The sequence below is a fragment of the Bicyclus anynana genome, chromosome 10 (assembly GCF_947172395.1).
Source record: "Bicyclus anynana chromosome 10, ilBicAnyn1.1, whole genome shotgun sequence".
In the NCBI taxonomy this organism is placed as follows: domain Eukaryota; kingdom Metazoa; phylum Arthropoda; class Insecta; order Lepidoptera; family Nymphalidae; genus Bicyclus; species Bicyclus anynana.
This window is the reverse complement of record NC_069092.1, coordinates 11,861,176-11,885,023: the sequence shown is the minus strand read 5'-3', so window position 1 is coordinate 11,885,023 and position 23,848 is coordinate 11,861,176. Positions and strand designations below refer to the sequence as shown.

The window sequence follows — 23,848 nt, the reverse complement described above, 5'->3', positions numbered from 1 at the left end:
TGAGAAATATTAGGTGAATTTAATTGTCTTGCACTTCCTCTGCTTTTTGGAAGAAAAACTATAAATGCTATTAAAATATACCTTTCTAAGTAATAACAGACGAGAACGTCGATTCTCTTTCTACAATCGCAAACGCTTCGAACATTAAAAAATGTGTGGGAATGACATTTGCTATCTACAGGTCACGTGATCAAGTTATCAATCGGAACTGTAATTCCCATACATTTTTTAGTTTTCGAAGCATTCGCAGAAAGAGAATCGACCACATGGCTATAGGCCAAGATCTGAGTAGCTTTTGCGTTTATTCGATGCGTGACTCTCAACTGTTAATTTAATCCATTATTCAAATTTCAAGCAACCCCGTTAGATAAATGAACCGATATTTTTATCACTTCTTTTTTTCAATCACCTATTCGTTCATGTCCAATTTTAGTGTACTAACCGGTCGAAAGTTTTTATTGTATGATGCAATATTACAGTTAGGTCTAGGATTAAGTTTCAAAACTGTGGAGACAAAATCAGTCCACCAAGTGTTGTAAGCAAATAACTAAATTACATAATTAATATCTCAACGGCTCGAATTAAGTCATAATCAGATACTACTCATAGGTATAAATTTTAAATGAATTACAGTGCAACCTTAATATAACGTACCTCAATATAACGACTTCCTCGATTTAACAAATTTTTCGTAATCCCCTTGAATTGTCCATAAGAGTCAATATAAAATATACCTTTACATTGCGAACATTCTTTGCGTACAACCTCTTTATAACGAATTTTCAACTATCAAGAAAAAGTATTCATACCTCTAATTAACGAATTTTGCCAACCCAAAACCTTTATATAAAGTTTCTACCAATAATATAACTCTTAATCTTATAATGTGATTCATGTCTCGACATGTTTCGAAACGCTTTTGTTTGTAAAGTAATCAGTGTTGTTTTGATGGAAAGTTTTTTTTTTTTTTTTTTTTTTTTTTTTTTTTTATGCAATATAGGCCAGCGCTTGACTACAATTAAGCCTGATGGTAAGCATTAATGCGGTCTAAGTTGGAGCGCGCTTACCTAGAAGATGCCTATTCACTCTAGCTTTGAAGGTGTCCAAATTGTATTTGTCAGGAAACACAAACGCCGGAAGGGCATTCCAAATTTTTGCTGTACGAATTAGAAATGTAGATGCAAATCTTTTCGTACGAGTTGCCTGGACATCCACAATATATGGATGCCACCGTTTGCGACATCTTGCTGTTCTGTGGTAGAAAGGGGAAGGAGGAACTAGATGGTGAAGTTCCTGAGCACACTCGCCAAAGTATATCCGGTAAAAAACCGACAGACAAGCTACATTGCGACGATGAAAGTAATGTAAACACCTCTGCTCGTCACTATTGTTGAAAATTTAAGTTAAAATGGCTCAGAAACGTAAAAGGCGTTCCTTATCGGTCGCAGAAAAGCGAAACATCATTAATTATGTTGACCAAAATCCCATGACGAAAAAATTAGACATAGCTAATAAGTTCGGGATTCCTGCAAGTACATTGGCTACAGTTTTAAAATTTAAAGATAAGTTTTCTGAAGAAAAACCACTTTCTTCAGAAAACTTATCTTTAAATTTTAATTTCAAAATTAAAATTTAAAGATAAGTTAAGTGAATTAAAATTCAATGTAAACAGTAAAAGATTAAAATCATGTGAGTACAAAGACGTAGAGGAATGTGTGTTAAAGTGGTTAAAACAGTGCCGAGACAAAAAAATCCCAATCGGAGGCCCTATTCTTCAGGAAAAGGCTCAGCGGTTTGCAGTAGAATTGGGACATGAAGGGTTCCGTGCTTTCTTGATTCCGGGTTCTTTTTGATTATTAATGTAAGAAAAAAAATTTATTATTGTTTTTAAATACATAGCAAATACATTATAGTAATTTGATAAAAATGTGTTATCATTTATTAGTAGAAGTTGTTCGCTATAACAAGATAAGTACGTAATATTGAGGTGAATAAAACTATTCTTTTACCTCTTTATAACGAATTTTAGACCAATCTAACCTCAACATAACAAACCTCAGTTCAACGAATTACTTGATATTACGAATATTTTCTTGTTCCCCTCCGATTTGTTATATCGAGGTTGCACTGTATTAAGAAAACTATAGGGATGATGACAGTTTTTTTAAATTGTCTATAAATTAGAAGTATGCTAATAGTAAGGCAATTTTCTAAAAGTAACAGGATATTTACGGTCGGAGCTACAGGGATTTAAAGGGTAAGATTTGCGGCATTGCCACGGATCCCTGAAAGACGCCCCATACAAAATGGCACGCATTAATGACGTCGTTCATACGTATGGGCGTTCAAACAAAATTACAAATATCTATATACATATATATTATTTACTAGTTAAAATTACTAACCAATTTGTATGACATTGTGATTTAATAATGGGCATTACGACATACGAAAAATGCGGTTGTTATTAATTTGATGTTAATTATAGCTATTAGACCTATGCTACTAATAGGGCAACTGGTCATTAATTTTATCAATAACATCTGATGGCGGTCGTTAAGGAATTTCACATTATCACTCTAAACTCACTTGTAGCAGCGTGATGGGTCAAACATATTTATTCACTCTCTTATAAGGTGGTTTGGCCAAGTAGTATGCCAGTAAAGTAGTCTGATAATGATGAAATAAATAAAGAGATTCATGACACTCAAAAGCAATATTTATTTAGAAGCCATACAAACGTCAAAGCAAACAGAACTGTTATTACTATCACCTGAAAGTCAGTCCCAGTTACAAGCGATCAGATACAACGTGTTTTACACGATATCCACTGAACAAAATTAACGTCAACGTAACCCGGCGCAACAATAGAATAATGGCGTTATTACTTTAGATTTATTACTTTTATCGATAAACAATACGGAGCTGATTTCACCGTTCCTATAACGGTGTTGGCATAGACCAATTTTAACGAGCACTGCAAAACCTACCAAGTGGCCGGTGCAACCGCAATAACAGTGAAAAGGGAAGACTAACAGATAATTGGCATCGTCGGCAACATCGGGAAATGTGTCTGCTTTTCAAACTACAAAGAATCAAGTGACAACAAGTGCAAATGAAACAAAACATCAAACTAAACTAAATACATTTTGAATAGAAGAATATTTATAACTACGACTAAACAATATGATTAACGTCGAACATTCTGTTTTTCAAAATCGCTAATGCACAAATTATCGGAATACAAAAAAATAATAGTAAAATTAAAAGTGCAATGTCAAAACCATATCAAATGGGAGCTAGAATAATAAGTCTCATTTGTTTATTCTATAGTTGACCCGGCGAATGCTGTTCTGCCATATAAATTTCATAACGAATATACTATTGTATTTAAAAAAAAATATATACGGTCGAATTAAGAAACCTCCTCCTTTTTTTGAAGTCGGTTAAAAAATGGGGGGCGGGGCAGAAAGGTGAAAAAAAGTTTACGACCTATATTTATACAGTAAAAAATACTAAACCGTCGAGCCACACGAGAGAGACAAACACCGTGACACGAGAGTTAGTAAAGAGTAGCTCTTTGAATTTTTTCTTCACATTTGTATTCGAATATGTGTTAACAAAATTAAAAATGTTGTTCTAGCAAAGCGAAGTAAAAGGGCGCCAGCGGTAGCGAAACGTGAGCGATAATTTAGCGATACCGCAACGGTACCAGAAGAAAGATCGGTATAGCAATTCCTTATCTAGCATCAACACGATCGGAATTTAAAGTTGGAATACCAAAGCGAGCTATCTTAGTAATGCAACTGCTAATAGAGGTATTCTTTTGCAAATTCTTGTTAACATGCTTTATTTGCTAAAGGAACTAAGGTTTTCAATTAAGTATTTTTGGCCTATTATTTTAGTAAAGGAAAAAAGTAAAATAAGACATTTTTATGAATACACATTGATTACATATCGTTAATAAAAACAAATTCCCAAATCTTAATTGAGAATCAAAATTGGGTAACTCTATAGATCTACAGAACTTCGATGAAAATTTTTGTTATTCTTTTCGCTTTTACTAAGAACATACTTACACATACACATTTTCATATTACACATACTTACGTTACTTACTACCTATATAATACATTTATCAAATAGTTACCTAGGCTTATTCTCAACATTATCATTTACGCTATTTTTAACTATATTGATCGACCATCTTTATATCCTGACATTTCATTAGTACTCTCATATTGATTGATAATGATGACTCGGCAGAAAACGGTAATTCATTAACTTCACCTTCCGCTTCCCCGCTGACGTAACTCTCTTATCAAACATTATCAATATTCGATATCAAAGCGATTTCCTTTATGTATAACCTATTATCTTTATCTAAAAATTCAATTGATGTAAGATTAGCTCCGTGTAACAATTACGATGATTCATAAAAAAAATAGATTGATGAGAAATGTAATTGAGTAATGTGATGAACTGACGAGTGAGTGATAAGTGAACCGCCTCTTTCATGATTTCATAATCAGCTTCAGATTTTGCACGTCAATCACTCCTCAGCGACCTAAAACAATCAAATTGGGTTATCAGTTGTCTAAATATAAGTCGTATTCTTCATCAAGTCATTTTGAATAGGTACAACTTACCTAATAAATCATCATAGTAAGCTTTGTGATCTGCTTTACTATTTGATGCTTCAGAAATCAAGCCCATATTAGGTTATTAACAAAGAAGAATAAATATTTTAAGAATTAAAATTTTGTTACTGGTTTTACTAATAATGCCACTTTCACTTCAATTGAGTTTAGCTAATTAAATGGAAATAAAGCTAGACAATCATAAAACATTGAAATTGTCGCATGATTTACAAACTTTCACACTGAACTTCCAGTGAGAGTTCCTTCTACGATTGAAACCAAATCAGTTAAGCAAAGATCCGATACACCGATATTCATACAATCTCATTGCAGTGTCGGATAATTGAATTACTCCGGATGGTTATAGTTGATGGTAGCATTGACGGCTCGCCAGACCTCTACTTTGGAAGGTGAATTAATTACACTGCCTCACTACCTCTCGTGAACGTTGATAGACGTTCAAATAACCGCTTTCCTAACACCACGCCTATAACAAGAACCGGTATCAAGAGATAATCTATAATAAACAAGTGTAATAAGATGTTTTTTGCTGTAATAACTAGACAAACGCCGACCAAATAGAAATAATGAGTTTTATACATTCCAGTAAAGAAATTGATACAACAATCAGATTGTTTTAGAACAAGAATTTATTGATAAACCTTGATGAAGCCGATGGAGCCGTTATCAGTATTTTAGGGTATCTTTCTTGAAATACTGATAAAAGTCCTGTGGCAATTGGGTAACTGCGCGATTGTATGAACGAATACAATTCATTCACAAATAAACAATACCAATTACACGATGAATAATTCTAATTACGAACCTATTTGAAAAATTATTTCACTGTAGGTAAGCTACACTATCCCCGAGTGCTATAGGCTATATTCTATGTATTCCTAAGGGACTGTCAACCACGCGGGTAAAACCGCGAGGCGCATGCTACTCATTAATAAAGTCATTGATGGCAATAAAGCAAATTATTTAGGCATAGCATTTTAATAATTCATAATCTCAAAGCGTCTATAATAGCAGCCGGAAAATTAAAACGCATGAAGAATCGCTATTCAAAATATATCCAATGGAAGTCTAACAAAATATTAACACTGGCGCACTTAAACTAATATAGTCTGATAGACATCAAATTCTCACACTTTGTTTAACAAAGCTATTAAACAGGTTGCTGGCAGTTTTAAAACTCGAATGGGAATATAGTCTTATCATGGTCTCCTCTATGCAAACATAACAGTTCAATCATCTCTGTTAACAAAAAGAGATGGCTGACAAGCGCCCCGCCCAGGCTCTTATGGAATGATTGCAAATAAAATAGTATTCGTATTTCATAACAAAAACTTCTTACTTAAGCAGGCACAAAAAGTCTAGAAGATGTTGTCGCAAGCCATGATTTTATGTTTCAATAGGTTGCTATCAAATTATAGTCATAGATGAAATGTTTTTGCTAATGTTAACCTGTTAATTTCGTTTCGTTCGGTTTGAAATGTTAATCTTTTTGATTTAGTGAAATAATCTAAAAATGATAGATCGTTATAATTTATGATAATCTTATCAAAACTGAAAGTCATACGTGCACCAAAATCGATTCTTATTCACGTATTTATGAATACACAATCTATCTAAACGTGATAGTTAGAATTTTCCGAGTACATAAATATGATAAAACTCCCTTTAGGCAGATGTATTTTTACGTGACAGTTCTTATCATTCCAGAGGTATAAAAATAAGATAATCGATTTGGGGAGTAATTAATACTAACTAAGTAACTAAACTATGCTATGTTTGGAGTATCTCTGCGTGATCGAATTAGAAATGAGGAGATCCACAGAAGAACCAAAGTCACCGACATAGCTCAACGAGTTTTGAAGCTGAAGTGGCTATGACCGGGGCATATAGTTCGAAGTTGGGGTCAAAGTGCTGGAATGGCGACCCCGCACTAGTAAGCTCAGTGTTGGTCAACCCCGCACCAGGTGGACTGACGACATCAAGCGAGTCGGAGGGATTCGCTGGATACAGGTGGCTCAGTATCGTGATGTTTGGAACTTCAATCCAGACAAAAGGCCTATGTCCTGCAATGGACGTCCATCGGCTGATATGATGATGATGAAGTAACTAAATAATAATTGAATTTTCAAAATAAGATCTATATATAGTGTTTGGTAGCGTCAGTATATTTTTGTAAGGACGAGTAAATATATAAATATTGTTGGTCAGCAAATACTTTAAAAATCACATGAAAATGTAGCACTATAAAATGGAACACCGATTAATAATATAAAGAATTCAGATAAATTCTTAAATATTAATAGATATGGAGCGACAACTATGAGTATTGACGACAGTGGCATTGACAAACAAAACCGAAAGTTATAATACGTACTAATTAAAATAGCTTGCCGCTAAATTACACTGTCCTACTGAGAGATCAAAGTTCTAGTATAATAATGACAATAACAAGATGTTTAACTAGTAGATATCACAAAAAGCAAAGCTTATAAAACAATCCTCACACATAATATTAGAAAACCATTACAAAATCTCATAGTTCCTTGCACTAACGAAGAATGGGTTATAGAAGCATTATCACTTCTAACGAGGCCAGCAATTTACTGTTACTCAAACCTGATACGAAACATACGGGCAAACACTTCAAACATGCTCGCAAGACAACCGCTGCTTAAAAGTACTGTTTATTTAAAACGACGTTTACTAAATATTTTGTTTATATATTTGGACATACTCCATACCGCACACAACAGTAATGTTAATAGATTTGTTAAGCAAGATCTCCTTGGCTCAAGGCAGATGGGACATGGTGTGTCAATTTTCTTGTTACCAATGCTAAATTCAGTTATTATACTAACGAATGATCTGTTCACCCACCAATTTTATCCCTATTACTGGATGGGAAATTAAGTTGAATTCTTCCTGCTCCTTCCTGTAGCGATAACGTTCAAAAATAAAATATTTGCAACTAAGTTTTTTTCTACATTAGACGTTTAATTTATAATAATTTCGTAAGTAATCATACTATTCAAATCGATTAAAATAAATTGTACTTCTAAAATATTTCTGAAGAGCTCTAGGCAACTAGACAATAATAAATTACACCAAAAGGTTAGAACTAAATTAATTGATAATTCAATCATCCGACTGTATGAACCCGATAAATAATATGGGCTGTACTACAGTCATAGAGGTGTTATAATACCTATGGCTATAGAACATGCCAAAATTAGGGCATATAGTAACAAACAAGAATCTGTGATATTATGAAAACACGCTATAATACATAAATGTGACCATGAAGTTATGTTTTAAAACTTAAGCGATGTGCATCTATTTAGCATAATGAATGCGGCCAAAGCAGTAAAGATTTTGTCACAACTATGGCTATATTGCGAAATGTGTGTTGTTAGCATAGGGCCTACAGGCGGTATTTGTAACACCACCCACAAATGGCCTGTTAGATGCCGTCCTACTGCCAATAGCAATTTGTAGTTTAGATTGCACTTTAAACATATTGTCTGGCACGAATTCTGCTTTGACCTATGAAAAGGTGACAACCTTGGTAATTGAAAAACCAAAGAAAACATACATAAATATAGTATGGTATATTTTTAGTTTAGTTGATGCTCTTTTTAAATAATAAGGTGACGTACAACTAAAGAAGTAACTGCAATGAAACTTATGTTTTAATGTTACACAACTCACTCTATAACATTAATTGCTCCATAATTCTTTCGAGAATTCTAAATTAAATTCAACGGTGAGGTGGTAGTTAACCACAGCCGAAGCTTTCTACTAGGCCAAATCTAAATCTAATTAACTAAAAAATCCTTAATAGACCAGAACTTTACCTTTTATTCATAAGCAAGGCATTTCCAACTATGTACGGAATTTTATTACTTAAAATAGAGAGATAACGATAACCATAAAGGTATCGTTATCGACGTAAACGATAGTCTACATAGCTTCTACGTCTACATTGTGAGTTGGCGTAAGTTTGCCGAAGAAAAATATCGATACAGAATACCATTTTCTAACTTAATCTTGAATTCAGAATGCCTTAATAGATCCGATGTTACTCGAAGGCATTCCCAACTCCACCAGAAAAGTCTATTACACAAAACATGTAAATTTTATTACTTGAATCAGACAGATAATACCGGTATTAATATTGTGTACGTAAAATCTGATCTATGAATGATAACCATAAAGGTATCGTTACCGACGTGAACGATATAGTGCCTCAACATTGTGATTTGGTGCAAGTGTGTCGAAACTGGGCGTATTTGCAACATTTCCCGGGCTCAGTATTCAAACGGCATGCGCACCGCAACTTTACAATATAAACGTCACATGAATCTTATTGAACAGTATAGAAAATAATGGCTGAAATTATTTTAAAGTCCACAGACCGACAATAATCATTGGGTAAGCCTTACTGAGCTTCGAAGACAGAATCTTTGTAAACAACAAGATTATTTTAAAGTAGATACTTAATTTTACTGTTTGACTTTAAAACGTTCCTAACTAACTAATTAAATTTAACAATAAGTAATTGATTCTTTGAAAACAAACTACTTTTATTATCATTTAGATTCGATTGCACAACAATCTCTTAGATTTTGTAGTAATAAGTCATTTTGATACATTCACGTTTTGAACTATCGATCTTCTATTGTTTAGCAAATCTATATCCATATTGATGTTTCCAAGCTATAACTAAACAAATCGGAATAAAGCTTTGTTGAAGGTACAGAAAAAAAGACACTTTTATCAAAAATAAAATATCTGTTATCGAGGAATAAAAAAAGTTCCTAACTATAGTCCTCTACTTCACACCAGTGAAGTAGAGGACTATAGTTAGTGATTGTATTTAAGAAACTTTCTTACAGAAATACCTACCTTGTGCAGTAAATCAATTAACTTGTCAGTTTAACTTAATAGTTCAACTTCAAACAAAACATGCGTAGGCAGTAGACGTATTCTCGAGCCACACCCGTCAAAGAATTCATCCATAATACATCACCGATTAAGTTGAAAATTTAACAATTATGTCGTCATAACATTACGTGATTGCTCCAGTTTGTCAGCTTACCTGAACGTGATTTATTGTTCATAACCGCACCGCCATTCTTAATCTGTAACCAACGAAAAGGAACCATTTAAAATCAATTAGTGATATATTTTTATATGGAAGCAATAAGCTGTTAATTTGTTTTATCGCTCAAGCAAGTGCTTTTTAAAACGTTTATGATGTTTGATCTAAATCAGCGAAAAATTGCCTCATTGTTCCAGTGGTCGGCCTTTCTGGCTTTGGATGATGAAGTCCTGGAATCGACAACTGAGTCATGCTCTGAAATATTGAGATTTTCTTTCTTCTAAGAATTTCCGAGTATGAATTTTTATTTTGTTGTTCATATGTTATCATTACATCCTCGTGCTTCGAAGAACACGTTAAGCCATTGGTACCGACCCGGTTCGTCGTAAAGAGCGAGGCCTGTCCCTTTGGCTTAACTAAAAAGCTTCCAATCGTCTATAAGCTTAGATATTTGAAACTATGCGGAATATAGTGACATTATTTCACGCGGAAGAAGTCGCAGGCTTTCGCTAATATAAAATAATATAGGCATTACATAGATAAGTAGAACGTGATCTAATCAGTGCAATTGATAAGAACTTTAATCCAGACACCTCTGTGAATTCAGATCGCGACACATACTTGGATATTTCAATTTAATCCGGATCAAAATCATACGAATGTCGTTTTGCGGTAGACTAGCACTTCTGACACCCAGTACTTAATAAGGAAACTTGTTTATTGCACAGCAAATACTTTTTAAGATGTTCGCACATTCTCACCGCCAATCCTGATACCTCGTTCAATACTTCTCGGCTCCGGCAATGTGAGGTGTTAGAAGTTATATCGGGCTATCAATAGCTACGCAACTTTAGCTAAGATCAATACAAAGCAGCGTCAAAATATCCCGCAGCCTAACTCCAGTTGATACGATCCTGATTAAGCGTCTATTTTCCAAACCACTTACAAAATAGATACGAGTATCTTGATGTCGAGAGTGAGTATGCGTGCGAGAATTAAAGAAAATCACAGCCTGCCTAATAATCTTGTACAAGTCCTAAAATGTATAATTATGTATAAAAATCATACGCATCTAAATCAGAACCTCCTTCTTTTGAATGTCAGTTAAAAATATTTTGTTGTTTACATCATTTTGATATTCGACGTTCGTTGATATGCGATCAGCTCTACGCGTATTGACGCACCTACATGACTCTGATCCCAGGGATATAGTACGTAAAGCTGTCTAAGCACTTTATAAAAGCTATCACTGCATCTTATCTGTCGAATTCTCTCACGTAAATTATTAGCCTTCCAACTTCCAACATGCGAGTAAAGTGCGTTATCCCACACACTTCAAATTCATTGCAGTTGTATCGATAAATTCTGCAATTTCATACCTGAATGTTATGTAATAGTATGAACTTGTTTTCTACTAAATGGCAGACGACGTTCAGTTTAAGTCGGCAAAGATATGGAACTGAGAGAACACGTAGAATTTGATAATGGTGAATAAATCTGTGCCAAAAATATCTCTCAATGATTTGTAATTTTGAGTTGTCAAAATTTAACGTATAACGTTTGTAATACCATGAATAAATTCTTATAGTCAATAATAACAAAAAAAGTACAACTGACATATCTGGTGCAAGCAATTTACCTTTCAGGCAGTCAGAAAGAGGATATGAAAACGCATTGCAGGCATCCCCTGTTAAGTAATTAAATGATTAAATTAAACGATACTTCAACATAGAGGTTTTATGACATTTAAATGAGTATGTCTGAAAAGAAAGTAGCAAGAACAAAGAAGTTTATAGTATTAAATCTCCTACACTCTATTACAGCGCATTTACTACAGAATATTGGAGAAAATGAAGGTAATCTATAATCTGAACGATAGAAGCAAGTGCATGAATCAGAAAGCGTTTGCTCTCCAAGACGCATTGGATCACGTTGAAGACGAATCACTTTTTGCTCCATACCATTTCCTTTCACGGTGGTTTGAAATAATTTAATACTGAATGCATAATGACAGATATACGCTCTGTGGCGACGCAAAACACTTTTGTCGGTGTAACTCTCGTCTTGTAACTACACCTTCATAAATTGAATGACGTTCGCATCACAAATAGTTTTATAATAGACATGTTTGTACCTTTATATGCGCTGGAAGTTTTTGTTAAGGCTGGTCACGTATCTTGAAATGTAGGTACTATAAATTAAAGCCCTTTTTTAGAAGTTTATAATGGACTTGAGTCATTCAGTTTTATGTAGGTACCTTTCTGTTTTATACTTCATAAAATGTGCGTAGAAAAATACGTTCTTGTTTGTACAAGTCTTATTTAGAAAACAACTTGTAACTAAACTAGACTACTAAAGAAAGTATACGTAGGTAACTAGGTAGTTTACCAAATTTTTGGAATCGCTTTTATTTATAGTTGTCACTCTCTCACGTTTGACACAAAAAATAAATATTCAAGTATAATATCTACATTAACTTCAACAACTAACGATTACTTACTTTGTAAACTTTAGTAAGTCTTCTAATTATTTATTGTGACAATGGGACGCTATGAAATAATAATAGGTTTAAAGATATAGCCATTACATACAAGTGATTACATAGACGGCACTCTCATTAATAAAGTATGCAGAAACGAAAACAACAATACAGAAGACAAGAACAAATAAATAACAATAACATTATTATAAAACAAAGTGTTCAAGAGTAAAGTTAAATGTCATTAAATGGCTAAAAAGGCTAAACTCGGACACACCTAGTTGCAAAATTATACGAGAATCTTGATCGCGGTTTCGTGATCACAACTACGTGACTAACGCAAGCAAATGTAAACAATCGTATGCAGAACTAAAACGAAATATGTTAAACAACGTTATAGTGTAATATCGTAAAATTAAAACGACTGGGTGCGCCGTACATGTTTGTTCTTCCTTGTAATTTGATTAGATCTTTTGTGATTCTCTGATTTATTGCTAACTTTATCCAAATATTTGAATTTTAAACGATTTATAATAACAACAGTTATTATATCATAAAATAACAGAGACACAAACATTTATACTCTACTTTTATTGCCTCCACTTAATTTTTAGTAACGATATTTGTAATTATCATAACATTCAGACAAATAAGTTAATTTAAATTTACTCGATTAAAAGTTTTAAAATCGAATATATTCATATATTTGATTAAAATTCAAAAATCAATGAAGAGAAGCATGTTTCTTGTTTCCAAAATGAAAATTCATAGGTAAAAAAATCTAAAGACTTCGCTTTGGCGTTTAGGAACGTAATATTCAGATTAGATTACGTGATAGTAGAGACTTGATAGATGGATAGATTAGGTTAGGTTTGTCAACTAAAATGTTAGATTTAACTAAGGAATTTCGTACTAACTATATTGACAAACTGTATAAAACTGTTTCAATTATTCAAATTCGAATTCCTATCAGTATACTGTGGAATAACCAATGCGATGTCAACCGCTAAATTAAGTGAACCTAAGATAATAGGTGAAACCGGCAAAGACAGATAGTTAATTGAAATATTTTAACCAAGATAATTATTTTGTAGTTATTTCAAAACTGATATATAATGACATTATTTATGATAGTAATTTATACACGTAAACATTGTCAAGACAAACTAATGGGCAAGATAAAGTTAAAAATAAAATCATCAATATTTTATTTAATGTAAATGAACAACACGCAAGTTTGTTAATCTAATAACTGCATTGCTTTAACAAAGTTGCAGTTGGTGTGTTAGCTACAAATAATGCTCTAATATAACTAAAAATTTGTAACATTATATTCAGTGCAAAAAATCGGTCGATATATTTTACCGACCGTTTTTGTTCCCAACACGTTCACATTCATGCGTGAAGTGAGATATTCGAAACGTTTGAACAACTTCCTCAACAAACAGTCTCATAACAAGCAGGAAGAAAATGAGGCTCGGAGCTTGACGAATGTATAACGTGACCGCTGGAGTTATGAGCTCTAAATGCTTAAACGTTCTCCCACGATCGTGATTTTATCATTAAAATTATAAGGATGCTATAGGCAAACCGGGTTTTGCATATTTGAATTGTTCTGTACAAAGACAGTGGTTGATATAATTTGAACAGAAAACTGCTATTTTGGTAAGTCTAAAAATCAGGATAAACTTAACTATTTTTTAAACAAAGTTGACTTGCTAAAGAAGCTTGTAGTAAATAGGCCACCACTCAAATAGTAAGTAGTTATCAAAGTACTTGCGATAAAAACTAAACGCAAACTTAGTAACTTATCGTTATCGTCAAATTCACTTTAGCAATAACACCGTTGCGTTGCAATAATAGTTGTAACAGTAAATATTTTGTTTCAAAGTGTATATGGAACTAATGACCTCGAAATACCCATAAACAAAATAAACTGTGTTAGGTAAACTCTTTTTAAGGCAACATCAACTTTAAGATCATGAATTAAGAATTGCAAATAACCTTTCGACAGAAGAGCCAAGTTTGTCTAAATTTCTACAAGTCAGTGAAATAGCGCTTACGTAAAAGTAAATGGTAATGACATGCCATTCTGGTGGAAGATGATATGTTAATGCTCGTTGCATGATTAATTGTCATGGCACGCGCAAGTCTGTGCAATTTCTTTGATGATTGTATAATTTAAATAATTATTGCTCCTCTGATGCATCCACTTGTTCGTCACGACCTCTATTTCGCCAAGTTCATTCTCACAATTGAATAACACATAGATATACACGTAAAGCAACAACAACAATATATGTTAAACTTAAATTGTAAAAGGGTGGAATTAAAACTAGAATCCTAATATAGGACGTAGATAGTATAGTGACAACATGTAGTTCAAGAAACATGTTAGTGTTAGTGCTAACTGCAACGAATGCCATAAAAACGTATTAGAATAATCTATTAATTAATCAGCTCGCTAAATAGTCGCAACGCACGAAGAGTTCAATGGACTTTAGCACGCAATTCATACAATGAAAATCTTGTCAATAAACATAAACAATCTAAAGGTGAATCTACTTGTAAATGAACAAAATCTTACATGTAAAAATTAATTGCCAAAATGTATGTAAGATGTATCACATCAAAACCGCTGAATGTGTTTTTTTTGTGTGTATGCACTGCGGGTCACTTTACCTCCTTGCTCAGGCAAGTATTCGCGGGAAAACTTGACCCATGTTTTATCTTTTAAGGGGCCACACACTTGCCAACTCCTTTTCATCCTTCCGTTTCGTTTTAATAAATTTCTGGCCAAAATATTTAAGTAGGAATTGGATGATAGGAGGCGGTTGCGATTGATTTATAGAATATGTTAAGCTACATGTTTTGCATATCGAATCGTAGTGCACTACTCTCGACATGTCAAAAAAAACAATTTTTTCGAAAATATAATATTTTTTTTGCACAAACAAATGATCAATAATTTATTTCCAATCAGAATATTTAACCACAAAACATCAGATGTTAGCTTTTACACATAATCGAATAAAAAACCGAAGACATTGCAGCATAAAGTTAAAACGATCTAACGGGTTCGAACTCCCGAGTTAAATCTTTAAAGCAATTTCAAGTAGAAATTCACGCATGGTGATGTAGTTCGTGCATTACCGGTATACTATCACCGTGTAAACGATTTAAGATAAAAGGTGCTGAGCACACTCCGATGTCCTGACACTATGTCAGGAGAATGGAGTGTACTTCTTGCCTTAATGTGTCACATGGTGTTTGTAATTTGTAAATGTACTTTTACATGTTTGGAATTTAGTACTTCATACTAAATAGATTAAGAGCCTTTGCCAGATACTATAATACGAGTACCTACATATAAAACATACTCCGATATCAAAAACTAAAATCAAACCTCGTTTATTTCAAATGACTGCTCGACTATTAGTAGAGACTATCTCTCTATCTGATCCTGGGTACGTTTTATCATCAATGTCATTATTTAATATTTTTTTTATTTATTAAGTCTAATTTATGACTTCGCAACTATAATACAACCTGCTGCATCTAAAGTCAAATTAAATATTGTTACGCCAAACAACGGGACTCTAAAAAAATAATAAACATAATTATTGCTTCAAAGAAATTCCGAAGCACACAAATTATAAGAAATAATCGTGATGACTCTAACGGTCCATAATTAATATCCAAATTGACAGCTGACCATTTTAAAAGTGGAAACTGGTATCCAATAAGCTATCGAGCAATAGACGATGTGGAAACACCACTGTGAAGATGAAATAAACGATATGGAAACTATTACTTCGCTTAGTTCGTCACTTTAGAGAGAATTGTGTCCCTTAACTAACGTTAAAACAGAACATTTGTAAGTCAGATAGTTTTTAAAGTTACCTTTAAAATAATACAAATGTAAGATTATTTGGTATAGGTTTTGCTGGGTTTCTGTCTCTGGGATCATAATGTTCAGGGTTCGAATAGTGAGCTATGAAATATTCAGTTAGGCACTATTTCTTTCAAGTAATTCTAAATAGGAGGGATAGGGAAGGTTGGGGTTTTTAAGGAGAATTAAAGCCACCCCGCCATCGGAGTACAGTGGCTCCAAATGTCCTAGCCTAGAAATATGATGACCTTAATATAGAGATCCATTCAAATAGGAGGATGGTATTATTGGTAAAGTTATTTTTTAATATTCTAACTGAAGGAGCTTAACTTACACAAGCATAGATAAAAAAAAATAAAGAGATTAAACAATTAAACTAAACCAGTAGCCAAACTAAATTACAAGTAGCTAAAGCTACAAGTTGAACAGGTTGCTTTAAAACACGAATACCACCTGTACCAAATATAACAAAAGAAACTGACGTTTTTATAGTTCTAAGCTGTCATGTTATTAACCAATGTGATAAGTATTTTGGCTGCCACAACATGACACGATATGATTTATAGCCCCATACTTCCGGCAAAGAAGTTTCCAAGGTTTCCATGTCGACTAGGCCCATACTGCGAAGCCATTAAACCTAAATGTCAATAAGAAATCGAGTGTGCCGTCCCGTTATACGCACAAAAAGCTGTTGTGGGTCAATGGCACAGCGAGATGCTCGTCTCCCGCATTCGCATAAAGCGCGCGTTAACTTTTTTTAATTGAATCCGAATCGGATTGAATCAATCTCGTAGTTTCGATTGCTTTCATGAAATCGAATACTATTTATTATACTTTTACAACACTAGATAAGTAAACATCGTTATAGGTACGTCTTTGTTTCTCATACATAGCGATAGGGTTTGAAGTTATCTTCCAAAGTCTGTAATTACAATTTGGGCATTCTAGGTCGCTTTTATTAGGCGTTTTATTAAGCGTTATACAATATTATATTAACCCATAAAAGTTAAATACTATTAAAAAAATAAGAAAAATATGAATCACAGAACATACTCGCAAATATAATACAAACGCTAGAAGAGAAAGAACGGTTCTTCAATGTTTATAAATATCAAACTTCTGCATCAACATCAGTTGTACATACGAGTAAAAGTAGCAGATGAATACAACATTAGTTAGTTCACATTTAAACAGAAAACTTAAATTGGAACTTTGACTGAAATTACCAATTGTGTTAAAAAATCTAAACGAATTTACACAACTCGTCTGCGTTTCAAGAAGCCATAAAAAGCAGTAAACGTTAAGCCATTTAGTACCGATGTGGAATGCCTAAAGCGGGTGATCCAACTGTTTGCCAATTCTAATACAAATGCTATTTAAATTAGAGGCAAATGAACTCTGTACAATAAAGTGGATTATCATATCGCTATAGCTCAACACCTGTTACAGTACACTGATTTTTTATTTTAGAGAAATAAAAATTCAAGATATTAAATTAAATAACAAAATCCAAATTATAGCGAGCAAAGTTGCGGACGAAAGCGAGGTATTGCAACAGTGTGCTTGTCTATAAGCAGGACTACTATGTATGTCGTTACAATATGTGTTTATTACTACTACAGAAAGTAGACAACTCATTAATGATCAACTTGACCCTTAAGCAGACGTATTTCTTTTGACATTAATATCGCATTTACTCCTACTTGCATCAAGTCCGTCATATTCTCCGTTGCTCACGTGTTTCGTGGAAAGGGGTCGACGGAACCAGTTTCAACGACAAGTGAGTAGTAGGAGCAATTGTTAATGAGATGTGTGCTTTAGCTAATTGACTTAAGAACCAAATTCCTATACAACAATTTTACGTTGAAGTCTATAGTTGCAGTAAATAAACGAGATAGGCTGAAGACACAGGTCCGTCTCTTTTGATGACGTGTTTGCGCTAATAATTGTCACGCTGTCTTACAAAACAGTTGGAGTTAGATATTTTATGCTCATTATTAGCAAAGTAAGGAATTGTATGTACTTTATTTTCTGATCAATATTATCATGATTTTAATTTGTTGCAGGCAGGATGAATGATTGTATGTAGCAGGTGAGGTCTATTATTTCTTTGTGTTAACCAGGAAATAGCAAAGCTTAGTTTTTGCACCTATTCATCATGAAGGTTACGAGACGGGCGTGGTTGAGAGCTTTTTACGATCATCTGCTCTTGAGAATTTAGCTTATTAAAGCTGTTGAAGTATTGTCGATATATTAATAACAGTGTCTCTTTTTGCAGCTCCGAGTAGATGTACGATAGGAGTGCATTTGAAATTAAAGGTCCATTGAACGGTAATTTTCTTACTGTAATTGTCTTTACAACACATTCTGAAGACTGATATCAAATCTAGATACCGTGTATCATTATAAAAATAATGCTGTACTTGTTACTTTAATATCTGTCTGTTATACTGCAAGAACATAAACTAAACTATTGAAAGGGGTTGTTCGTATAGTAGTCGAAATTGATTCCATAACATTTCTATTATAATTATCCACGTTCAGAAAATTCGGCTATCTTGTGGTTTACTATTTCTATATTTTATTGTTCCCTTCTATTTTTTATTACAATATTACTCTTATTATTGTGTACGTTTTAAGTTTTCGCACTTCGTCTATCATCAACACAAAAAAAAACACTTTTTTGTGCACGCAAGATTCTTAAAATAAGATTCAATGTTTTGGCTTCTCACATTAATATGTATATGAGAGAACTTTGCTTATTTGAATTAATCAGTTAATGCATTGACTAAAACGTAATTATTAGCCCAACACATTGAGTTAAAAAACCGTTTATTTACGGAAACTTAGTCGCATTCGTCAGCCGGTCGTCTGTTTTTCGTGACTGGTTGCTCGTTGTAAATGTCGTGAGTGCGGCCCACCCAGTCGCCTCGCGTCTAACAGTAATATTGGATTCCATCCCTCAGACTTGCGCCGTTATTATCCGAGTGCCAATTAAGTTCAATGTAATCTTTATAGTTATCAATAATTAATTATTCTTGTCTCTACCATTCAGTTATACTGACCTCGTGCCTTTTTAGTAATCTAATACCAAAATCTTACTATAACTTCCTTGTTGGTCCACTGTCTATGCGCTCTAAGATCTTGTGGCTCTGGGTTGAAGTCTTATGTCGGGCTATGAAATATTAAGTTTTTCTTTCTTCGATCATTGACAATTCAATGTTTTGCTCCTCAAGACCGCCAATCGTCGTTAGATCAGCGTAAACGACCTAAATTCAAATTACATTAAATTTTACAAAGGTAGACCTGGCCTTAGGCCCTAAAATAGATATACTGTTGATGATGTTGATACTGAAATACGGCTTCTTACATAGGATTGTATAAAACTGGAACGTGTTAACAATAAGAATATAACGACCGCGACTATACGATCCGTAATGCGTAACATGTCGTCGAGTAAACGTTACAAATCAGTAACCCAGACGTAAGGCGCAAAAAGTTACAACACAAGTCGATACCTATAATTTTGCGATTGTGATCCGTTTGGCAATACGCCGATATTGCTTCTTCAAACCAATGCTTCTAATGCATAGTACCTAATCAAAATATCATGAAATAATGTGATACCAAAGTTAGTTTTCTATGGGATAGAGCACTGTCAAATGTTGGCATACCTTTTATTTAAGGCAACCTAGATACTGTAAAAATCTCTTAATAAACTCTTATTAAAGTTGATGAATGTACTTACATATTTTTTTAATTTAAACAGGCATATTTAATAAAAGCTAAATATAATAATGTATCTAAATATTATTAGTACAAAGGACATTGTGTATCTAAAAACTAAATATTGTATACTTAGTCGTATGTTTTAATAACTATTGTCGTAAATAACATTCCACAATATCCAAACCGTGACACTACGAATTATAAGAAATAACTACTCTCTACACTCAATCTAAAATATTATATAGATGACCTATCAAGATCTATCTGCTAATATCAGTAGCCATGTTAATCTTAATCTTATGAAAGCGCTCTTTGTGTAGCGTAATGGATTTTGGTAACTAAATTCAAAGGCCTCAATCAACGTTGTAATTTGTATTTCAAAGACTCATCCATCAGTCATCTGACTTTGTATCCTACGAAATTCAAGCAGCCGCTTATAATATTCATTGTCATTAGGCACTACTTAGTCTACGTGTCGATTTATCTTTTTCAGAACCAAGGACTCTTGCATTCAGTTCATTAACTCTAATCTGTCTTACATTCGAAAACCGGTAAAGTTTATGCTTCTACGGTAACTTGATTTATGTAATCACATTAAGTTCCCACATTTTTTAATCTTACAGAACTAACAAATGAAGAAGCAATAAAACCAATGTTTAATTAATGCGAATCAGAGGAGCGCGGTAACAGATGAATTAACATACAAGCGTGAAATGGATATTACTATTGGTACTAAACTACTGGAACATCTTATTCAATACAGGAACACTTAACCTCTAGTGTCGAGAATACGAGTATCCAGCTGAATCGATTTACATGAAAGTCTTGCATCCACCCACGGACCCGTTCGCAATGTCTGGAGTACTACAGAGTTATACCATGCATAGGGCCACAGACGTAAAATAAATCAAGTTATTGGAGAAAATACGCCCACTTGCGGAACTGACCACTCTTTCATTGATGTCTGAAACGACCCACGCAAATACAACTCGTAAGAGATTATTAATTAACGTGACAACTACACTGCTAAATATAATTAATTGCAAGAAATATTTTTAAGCAAATTTATCAAATAGTAAGCTTGAGAGAGTAGACGCTTGTTTGTGCAGCTTTTACTTCGAAATAATTAATGCATTGAGATATTATCGAGACAGTAACTACAATAATTTATTTGATTTAGATATGATTCTGCGTATAGTTACACTTAGTTTGAAATCGTCTATTTAACCATGATCCTAGAAATAAAAAAAAACAGATACTTTATGGATAGTGTACACTTAAGTGTTTTAAGTGTTTTGTCTTAAGAAACCAAATCATAAGACGATTTATATAACCTACAACTGGTTTAATGCAAACCGTACATTGGGTATTACTTTGATTAAATACTGATGTGTGCCAATTTACATTGAATCATTATCTCCACAAATTGTTCAATAAAGTTAGGTTGAAGTTTCAAAAGTACGTCTAAGCTAAGCCTACCTGAAACAAATTAATTTGAACTTTGACTTTAAATTAAGAACATCTACTGGTCAAGTCAATTTGGGAATAGACATTTCAGATTTTGGAACATCTAGCGGTCAAGTCTATGGTTTCCTTACAAAGTTAGCCCGACTCAGCGATTAGCATAACTAGAGAAGCGCGGGCGCAGCGCAGGTGAGCGAGTAACGGGACCGCATATCCATGACGCATCTCATTGCCAATACCTTTCAAATTCACCTCTATCGACATCCATTTAAAATCCGTTTTTGGATAATACTACGCAATTTGTTTTAATAATATATTCGAAGTTACTTCGCAAACATAAGAGACAGTGTGCCGCTGTTTGTCTGATTGACCTGTCAAAATAATTTTAAATTTATTGCTTTTCATACATCTCGTAAATTAGCAATTTAAATGTATGCGTTACGTGTAGGTACGTAAACGTTGAAATAAGCTTTCTCAATCTTTGGCACTAACTACAGCTCAAATAATTACAAATAGGTAATCGAAATATTCTGTGGAACTGACGAAAACTAAGCAAGTTACTTTCGAAATAAGAAAGAAATTGATGAGTTTCGTAATGCAGCAACTAGTGCTAAGTTTGGTCTGTAATAATAAAATTGGGAGTCTGAACTTACAATATAAAATAAATCTTTTAGAGTTCTTGTAAATAAATATTATATACTTAAATGTCAATGATTAAAATGCAAATTTAGAAAACCAGTATTCAAATTTCTAGATCAAATCTTTGGGCGTGGTACAGAATCTGCGAATGATGATTTATTTTGACTGTAAAAGTAGGTATACAAACATAGAAAATATATACTCATAATGAACAATAATGTTTATTGCATTTTATAACAGTAAGATATGAATGAGAATAAATCTGAAAGCAAAATTGGCGATCTTGAAAGTGAATTTGGACTAAGCAATATGTAGCGGAACTAATTCGAGTGTTATTCTTGTTACGTTATTATCTACTTCAACGCTTATAAAATGTGTGTTACAATTCCAACACATACAAATTGACCTTGCTGACCTTGACAGATATTACTTGTTATGAAAGGCTGGTAGCCAAATTTTCAAACGATAGATGATTAGTAAGTTTTGACTTCTTTACAAGTGGACGGCTACTATTTGCAACGTGCAATTCAAAAATCTCATGGGAATTGTAGATTTACCCTAGATTAAAATTGACTAAATGTTAATACACGGTATATATTTCCATTTCAAATTGCATTTCAAAGTTTCTTTCATCAACAAAGATATCAGTTCAACGCGCAGTTTCATCCGCGTGGTTCCCGTTCCCGTAGGAATATGGGGATAATATATAGCCTAAAGCCTTTCTCGATAAGTGGGCTCTAACACTGAAAGAATTTTTCAAATCGGACCAGTAGTTCCTGAAATTAGCGCGTTCAAAAACAAAATCTTGTAATGCTTTGTAATTATAATATTAGTATAGATTATTGTGGGGTGAAAGAGTAAGAAACATGCACACACTTTGCTGTTGTGTTCGTTTGTTCCACTTTACTTACTGGTTGAAATGCATGAAGACTAAGCCATGTTTCTTGTTTAACATAAATCTACTTATAAGCCTAAAAATAACGCTTGGAGTTATATTATTACAAGTACCTTGAAGTTTCTAGTTTTTTACAGCTTCGTGTCAAGTCATTACACGGTTTAACAACGCTATATCGAGCTCATGTCACGAATTGGCGGTTTCGAAAACGCAACCCATATTTCTAACTGAGCGATGCAAATTTAAGCACAGACGATTTTCTATATAACTCGAATACAGTTCCAGACAAAATAGTATCTAGTCTCGCAATCGACATTCTCATTCAAAAAACATAATATAGCGAGTAGAGACTGACATACTGCATTCATAGCATTGCATTCAGATTTATTATAATTCATGAGGTAAATCCTTCAACATTTTAAGCCCATAAATGTCTATTTTCCGTAAACAATTTATTTCAAGGAACTAATAAAAAAGCCTTTTATAATTTCAAAATAGCAAAACTCTGTAGATTATTACAATGGATCGACAAAAGTTGATCCAAATCAATAATGAGTGTAGAACTTTAGAACTTCATAAAGTCTTGATCTTTTAAGCTCAGACGAGTTTTAAAAAATACAAAACATTAGTCATGATAAGTATATTGATACGAGAGGACATAAATCCTAACTTTTTAGTGAAAGTAACAATTTTTAGAAGAACTGCATCAATACAGAAAGAAATATACATACGTTGCTCTTAGATCCTTGTGACATCGAGGAAACAATAGTAATCAGGCGAAATCATGCACATAGGTTCACTCGTCATACATTCATGGAGTACACTGTGTGTTGTAACAAAGGATACGGCACCTTTCACAGTTTTGCCGTCTCATTAATATCTTGACTCGAAGTCAAACAAAGCAGTCGTACTTTGGCTTACTCTTATAGCAATGCGTGTACTAGTAGGTACCGCACTATTTCAATGGTATTCTCTACACCGAGATCAA

The 23,848-nt window shown here is 33.4% G+C and overlaps 1 protein-coding gene across 1 annotated transcript in view; it reads right to left on the bottom strand.

The window, feature by feature from the left end:
- LOC112046653 (cadherin-99C) overlaps window positions 1–23,848 on the bottom strand; it is a 166,538-nt gene that overhangs the window by 97,899 nt on the left and 44,791 nt on the right. The window contains exon 2 of the mRNA XM_052883834.1: window positions 9,760–9,802. The gene's annotated coding sequence lies outside the window, so the exon portion shown is untranslated. The remainder of the gene's footprint in view (window positions 1–9,759; window positions 9,803–23,848) is intronic.